The sequence below is a fragment of the Camelus ferus genome, chromosome 5 (assembly GCF_009834535.1).
Source record: "Camelus ferus isolate YT-003-E chromosome 5, BCGSAC_Cfer_1.0, whole genome shotgun sequence".
NCBI lineage: Eukaryota > Metazoa > Chordata > Mammalia > Artiodactyla > Camelidae > Camelus > Camelus ferus.
In genome coordinates this window covers 58,859,927-58,868,084 of record NC_045700.1, presented here as the reverse complement: position 1 = coordinate 58,868,084, position 8,158 = coordinate 58,859,927, and the positions used below count along the sequence as shown (strand labels likewise).

Here is an 8,158-nt window from a genome sequence, read left to right as displayed (position 1 = left end):
GGCAAAGGAAGGTCTCGGCTCTCAACATGGGCATCTTGCCAGACGGTGGGCCTAGTGAGAGAGGCCCTGTGTGGGAAAAAGGAAAATGGAGTTGGTTCATAGGAATTTTTACAGGTGCCTCCATTATCTTCGCAGAGCAGGAAGCAGAGGGAAGTGGAGGTGAACGGCTGCTGGGCTGGTGGGACCGCCTCAGGGCATAGAAGTAGGGCTGGGTCGCTGACGTGTGTCTAGCTGTGTTTCTAAATAGGGGGACAAACTCATCTACCTGCAGGGTCAGTTAGATAATACAAATGAGTAGAGTGAATTAGCGACAGTCTTTCATTTAACATGTAATTGCATTTCACAAAAGTATCACTATTCTCACTTAAAAACAAATGATTGCTTTTTTTCATGTTCCCTATTCCATGCGGGCTTCTTGCTGTTATTAAGTTGGTTCTTTCCACAGAGGCCTTCCACATCCTTCGTCTGCATATTAGACACAGGAAAACTATATTCATTTCCAAAAAGAAACATGCCTACTACCATCTTCCTTTCTTGAAACATCTGGTTCGCATGACAGTCCTTTCATTGCCCCCACTCCCACCCCACATTTTTAAAAGAAGAGAGCAACAAAAGGGTATGAGTAAGAGAGAACTTCCCTGTGGACTATAAGACAAAAAAAGATGCAGGAGGTGAGCTCAGTCCCTGGACGCACTGCTGGGGAGGTGACGGGGCGGGAGCTGGAGCGCACACACCACACACCCCGATGAAGAAACAGCTGTCAGCAACACGGGTTGCGGGCCCTCTCTCGTCCTGTCTTCTTTTCTTTAGGAGAAGCTGGGCGTCTGGAACTGTGTGTGCTGTCTCCAAATCTTTAAATACTGGCAACTAATTTGAAAATGCTAAAAATGTTTTTCTAGCTAAACAAAATACATCTGTGGGCTACCTAAGAGCCTCCACTGGGCCACCATTTTTTAAAGTTTTTGTCTAAGAGGATGGTTTGTGAACAAGAGTGTGGTATTTGAAAAACAAGTGGAGGAAAGAGGAAGTATACATCCAAAAATTGTGGAGTACAGGGAACAGGAAACAACTTGGCAGAGACATATTTACAGTAAAAAGCACTAAGCTAGTAGGCATCCTTTATTGGAGATCATATAAGGTCGAATAATCTATGCATTAATAACTTGCCATGTTGATGTCTGAGAATTCTGCCCCATAGTTCCTTATTCAGTATGTTGTTTATACAGTTGGGTTAAAGGATAATGATGACTTAATGAAAAAAACTTTTAAAGTTTGGAACTATAAACACAATGTGCTCCTACCTTAAAAAAGAAAAAGCACAGATTTTAAATTATTCAAGTCCCCTCTTCCTATCCCACTCTCCTAATCCTTGGTACCCACTGTGAACAGTTCAGGATATCCTTCCAGATAATTTCTTTTTAATAAAATTTAAAATATAATTTGTTATATCATCATTTAGTTTATTCACCATGATTATATCATTATCTATCTACATCTGTTAATTGATGTCAATGTATTTTTCCCCCCAAATTCTGAGGGTTGCATTAAAGTCAGGTTTGCACAAGGCTGCTGATGCAGCAATTAAACACTTTAAAAACAGAGAACTAGGTATACAAATTACCTAGTCTAATTTTATTGTGATTGAGAAGTAAATTTAGTCTGATACTCGTTTCAGCCGAGACAAAAGATCACTGAGTTTTACCTTTTTCTCCCTAAGTGACACTTAACTTGAAACTATTTTTACTTCAGTTAAACATTGCTTCTCCTTTTATAATGTCTCCTTTTTTCCTCTTGATCCACCATTCAGAGTAATCCTTCCCATCAGACCATTTTTGTTTTACAAGGCAGCAATTCAAGAATAGAGTTGAAATGTTAGGAGAACCTTGCTGACAACGCATACACTTTTATTACAAACAAGTCAGAACCGGCTATATTGAGTCACTCTTTGAAAGTTAAAGGACTTTTTTCCTTATATGGATACTTGTTTACATTTTCCAAGTCCAAAAGGGAGCAAGTATTTTATCTGAAGAATGGACAAATGAGAGATCAAAGTTCAAGTAAGTACTTTTTTCCCACATTCTTCACCCTGAGCTCTTTGTAAGTTAGTATGTATTTTTCCATTTGAACATTTTCCTTACTGCGTTTTACTGGGATGAAAGTGCAAAGTTTCTGAAGTAGTTATTTTCAAAACTATCTTAGAGAATAGTTGTCCTTAACTCATGTAGGCAGTTATAGTGATGGTAACATGAAAGTAATCTAATTAAACAGATTGAAAATGAGAGAGGATAAGTATGTTTTATAGTAACTAAAATGCTTCAGGAGAAATATATGTTTAGAAGAACTAATTTTCAAAGACCTTACAATAAATGATCCCTAATAGTCAGGATATAGTCACGTAGTAAATCAAACCTTAAGGAATATTTGAGTTTATATATATATTCTGGAAAGCATGGCTGCCCAATGATAGATTTACTTTTTATTTAGTACTATGTATTGATCAAATATATATGTTTCTTCTTTATTAATTCTAGGGTATTTTAGCAAAAGACACTATGGTGGAAAGGAAATAATATTTAAACATCTGTTATTTGTCAGCATGTTATTCATTGAATCCTTACCATAACTCAGTGAAGAAGGTATTACCTGTGTTTTATAGATGAGGAAACTGAGTCTTAGGACATGTGCCATGCACTTCCATAGCTAGTAAGTGGCAGAACGGAATCCGAGACCATTTCTGTCTGTCTCCAAAGGCTGTCTTCCTCCCTCCACAGCACATAGCCCTAGCACAAACTTTTTTTCTTTTAGTGGAAAAGGTCAGAAAATCCTTAATATTCTTAAGGGTGTCTATTTAAGGCAAACATTTTAACCTACATGGTGAAGTGGGTATAACTCTATCAACTGACTATTGAAGATGAGAATTTCTTGTTATGCTTCCAGATAGCTGAAGTTTTCCAATATTCATAGCTGTCACATCCATTCTAAGGGTCTTGGTTGGTCCACGTGTAGCACTTAACAATATTTTGGGGCTTTCCTAATACCTATATGAGGTGGAATAGGGAAATGGTTGGAAGGGTAGAGATACCTGGGTTCAAATTTTGACCTTGCTAATTACTATCTTCTGTGCTCTCAGGCAAATTTTTTTTTAACTTCCCTGAACTTCTGTTCTTCATATGTACAATGGGAAAATGAATACCTATTTCATAGGGGATTAGCACTCTTAGCCCAGTACCTGATAAATAGCCCCCAACAAAGTGTTTCTTACATTCATATGAGGAATAATTAAGGATATTCTCTGTTTCAACACAATTTATTGTTACATGAATTACTCTTATGCAAATATGTCATGTTGGATGAACTATTTAGTTAAATATACCAATTAATTTTACATGTTCATTTTTTTTTTCCAAATGTGACATTCTCTTTGATAGTAGAAGTCTGCAAAGAAACCTGTTTAGAAGAGACACTGAATTAAGTTTAGTTTCAGTTCTTTGAAAAACAGCTGAGATTTCTACTGTGGACATTGTAAAGAACCTATGTGAAAAGAAAAAGGAAAATTCTTGTTACAGGTTTTTATTTTTATTTTTATTAAAGTATAGTTGATTTACAATATTATAGTTTAGGTGTACAACATAGTGATTTAATATTTTTATAGATTATGCTCCATTTAAAGTTGTTATATAAAGTATTGGCTATATTCTCTGTGATGCACAATACATCCTTATATCTTATTTATTTTATTCATAATAGTTTGTACCTCATAATTCTCTACCCCCATCTTCCCCTCCCTTCATCCCTGTCCCTACTGGTGACCACTAGTTCCTTCTCTATGAGTCTGTTTCTGTTTTGTTATATTCTTTCATTTATTTTATTTTTTAGATTCCATATATAAGTGAAAACATACAGTATTTGCCTTTCTCTGTATGACTTATTTCACTAAGCATAATACCCTCCAGGTCTATCCACCATGTTGTTGCAAATGGTAAAATTTCATTCTTTTTTATGGCAGAATAATATTCCGTTGTATATATGTACCACATCTTCTTTATGCATTCATCTGTTCATGGACACTTAAGTTGCTTCCATATCTTGGCTATTATAAATAATGCTGCTGTGAATATTGGGGTGCATGTTTCTCTTCCTGTTAATGTTTTCTTTTTCTTCAGATATATACCCAGGAGCATAAACAGCTCATATACCTCAATACCAAAAAAACTAAACAATCTGATTTGAAAATGGGCAGAAGACCTGAATAGACATTTTTCCAAAGAAGACATACAGATGAAAAATAGGCAAATGAAAAGATGTACAACATTGCTGTTTATCAGGAAACGCAAATCAAAACCACAGTGAGATGTTACCTCACATCTTTCAGAATGGCTATTGTCAAAAAGCAAACAACAAACGGTGGTGAGAATGTGGAGAAAAGGGAACACTTCTACACTGCTGGTGGGAATGTAAATTGGTGCAGCCACTATGGAAAACAATAATGGAGGTTTCTCAAAAAACTAAAAATAGAACTACCATATGATTCAGCAATCCCACCCCTGGGTATATATCTCACCATTGTTTTAAATCCTAATATCATTTTCCAGGCACTTATCAGTAAAAGAAAAGGATAGAGGAAAAGCAGGACAGAAGGATGGAGAGAGGAAAGGAGGAAGGTGGGGTATTGGGGAGAGTGGGGAGCCAATTCACAGTACAAGTTTTCAGTCAGAAATAGTACACAGGGTAGTACATACGTTTATCCACTCTGCCTCCTTGGATGTCACTGAAATGAAAAGAAAAGAGGACCCAAACCTTGTCTTTCTGATAACAGGCTAGGGTGGAATCATTAGCAGATCAAAGATAAATTTCTGACATAAGCAAATGAGAACATATTGATGTATAAGTGAGCTACCTCTCCAGGAACAGCTTGGGTACCCAGTGAGGGAAATGGGCAGAAGGACTGTATACAAAACAGCTGCTCCTTCCCACCCACGCGGAGCTCACATGCAGTGCTAATTAGCCCTAATGCTCCTAGCATGTGGGCTCAAGAAAAAAGTCCTCCCATTCTGATACTGGGAGTGAAACCCCGATTGCCTTGGTGCTCTCACCCATGAATCTTAAAGAAGCCTGCCCACCGACATGACTTGTCCACTTACACTGAAAGCCTCTCAGTCAGTGTTTTTTTTTGTCAAAAGTGATTTTTTTTTTTTGAGAAAAAATAACCTACTCAACAGTAGAGGAAATCCACATAAGTTCCTTGAATTCATCAACCTAGCCTTTCTTTCATGCAGATGAACGGGTAACTATTGATGAAATCAGGGGAAGAGCAACAGCACCAAATAGTAGAAATGAGATGAATAAAGTGATGAACCCTCCAAAAAAGGAAAGAAAATGATAATTTAGGTAAGAAAATGACTTTTTTTTTCAATTCTAGGTAATATCCTGGAAATTATATCACCCTCCTAAATTCAATGAGAAGGTGAATTTAAATGTAGAGCAAAGAGACAAAAACACAGTATGAGAGAAAAGTAGGTGACCTTAAAGGTTAACCTGGAATGTCAATATCTTTTCATTAAGAAACCAAGTAAGAGGTAGCAGAAAAATGGAGGTGATGAATGGGAGGAAAGGAGGGGGGAAATGGAGGAGCTGGATTACTTTAATGATATGAGGAAGGTTTCATATGTTTCTTGTTTAATAAAAAAAGGCAACCAGAAACCTCAGAAAAAAACCCAAAAGTTGTACAAGAAAGTCATTTCCTCCTATAAAACAAAGTAAACTGCAGCATGATTCTGATGAATTAATTTTACTTTGATTCTTCAATCACTTTCTTTGAATGGCAAAATTTTTCTTCCATAGGATTACATTTCTTCTTCTTGAGGCTCAGACATCATACTTGATTCTGCAATGAATAATACTGACATCATGATAATGTTCTATTGGCTGTTAATTTTTAATTTGCAGAATTAACCTCTAAACCAAGCTCAGAATCTTTTAAAAAGTTAGGAAATAAGGACAGAGTGGCTGTAAATATAAATGCTATAAATACTGATAATTGAAAAGTCTTGGTGTAGTTGACAAAGCTGAGAGTTGGGGGTAGAGAAGAGGTAATGTATAGTGTAGGGTTCTTTTTTCTTACTGAAGTATAGTCCGTTACAGCGTGTCAATTTCTGGGGTACAGCATAATATCCTAGTTATTTATATATATATATATATATATATATATATATATATATATATATATATATATATATATATATATAGTGTAAGGTTCTTAGTCTCCCATTTTATGGAAAGAGAATTAAGATACTGTCTAAAATTATGAAACAATAAAGGGAATTTAAGCATATTATTTGAAATTATATGCATTATATTATGTGAAAGTATAAAATAATTCGTATCATATGAATTATGTAACCCATAATAGAGCTAAAAAGTACAGAGTAACCAACAAAACCTGGGAGAAGGCGTAGGGGAAAAGCAGGAAGTAGTGCGAGGTGAATTACTTATCTGTCATTGTGGGTCTCTAAGAGATCTTGTCTTAGGTTGCTAAATTGAGAAGTAGAGATGTATCAGTGGTACTGAGTATTTAGATGTAGCTGGCTTAACATCAGCCACTCTAACTGATCCTAATAGTTACCTGTCTTTTAGCTACACATTTATTAACAAGCTCATCCTTCTCAAATACAATTCCCAATGAGCCTGATGATTGAATTTCTGAGCAAATAATTTATACTGTTGATTTGGAAATACAAATTTAGGAAGGCATTTGCAGACTTTTTCAGAAGCTTTTTGTGATGTGTTAATCATCATTGACTTGACTAAATATGTAACAGACACCCTTCTTTTGAAAATGAAAAGAATATTTCTGTAAAGTAGAAGGAAATAGTTGTGTGACCTTAGAAATGCATATAAATTAATTGCAGTATTTGTAATATAAATATATGTCATAATGTACTATAAATTATGTTATGCTATTTTCATCATATACAATTGTGTTGACTATAGCTTGTAGATTGTAGCTGGTACTACTTTTTCACTCTTCTTATTTCTAATCATCTTTTCTTTAACTTTTCTTCTCTCTTTTCATTTTCCTGGCAGTACTTCATTCATATGCCCCAAAGTTTTACATTTCTTAAAACTTTTTGACCATTGATTTTAAGTAAATAAATGCTTAGCAATGCATACAAGTCTTGTAAACAGTTTTCTGTAATATGTTAAGATTAAAATGATGACACATGCTTAATGTGACACATTGTTGAAATTCCAAGCTTGATTTCCAAAAGATTAAGCAAGCAAACCCGGAGAAAGACATTGACTCACTAGTCAGTGTCAATATTTATAAAATAGGAGTCATAGCTTTCATGTGATCATTAAAAGCTGGTGCTTTCAGTGGCTGGAGGAACGTGTGAAAATCACACCTGCCTCAAACACAGGGAAGCAAGCCCAATGATGAGGTAATCACCTGAACACCTAAGAATAATGTGAAATGATTGTCTCTAGTAGATGTATTGAGGGGTAAAGCTTCTAACTTTCACATTACTGCAATTCTGTCCTGTCTGCTGTGCGCCATCAACACCCAAACTAACACTGTGCTCTAGAATATGTTTCTGAATACAGTAACATTATAGATATGGACTTCTGATCTCTTAGTTTTTAACTAATTTCAGTTTAGAGGTCTCCTTTTTACTCTTGGGGTATCTGTTATCTAGTCCCCTTTCCACGTATTTAAAAATATGTTAATATCTAATAATAGTTATTAATTAGAGACCATGTCTACCTGCAGTTCGTATCTGTCTCTTCAGTTCGAAAGCACTAACCCTGGAGTGCATCTGTAATCTGGCTAAAGGGAAGCCTCACATGATGCAGTCAACAGGCTGATAAGGGGAGCTTATTGTGAAACATTTTGAGTGTTGCTCAGTGCCAAAACATTGTTTTCCAGTGTCAAAATAGAGACAGAGTTCACTGGAAAATTTGGAGCTGAAATAAAGCAGGCCAAAAGCAAGGCACTGGAGCAAACGCTGTTAGATGTTCCTCATGGCCAAGTCACTGGAGGCTGACTGTCTGTTGCTGGGTGAATTATTCTCATTTCCAGTTTGCAGATGCAGAAAGTGGAGAATTCCAGAAAGTAGACATGTTCCCAGTAGCCCATCAGTGTCAGTCATTGTCACAACTT

General features: G+C 35.9%; 1 long non-coding RNA gene across 1 annotated transcript; it reads left to right on the top strand.

Annotated features, from left to right (window-relative positions):
- Nucleotides 1–1,989: 1,989 nt before the first annotated feature.
- LOC116663709 lies at nt 1,990–6,170 on the top strand. Its single transcript, XR_004319996.1, has 3 exons — nt 1,990–2,057; nt 5,277–5,388; nt 5,842–6,170. It is a non-coding gene; the product is annotated as an uncharacterized LOC116663709 (long non-coding RNA).
- The last annotated feature ends 1,988 nt before the right edge of the window (nt 6,171–8,158 follow it).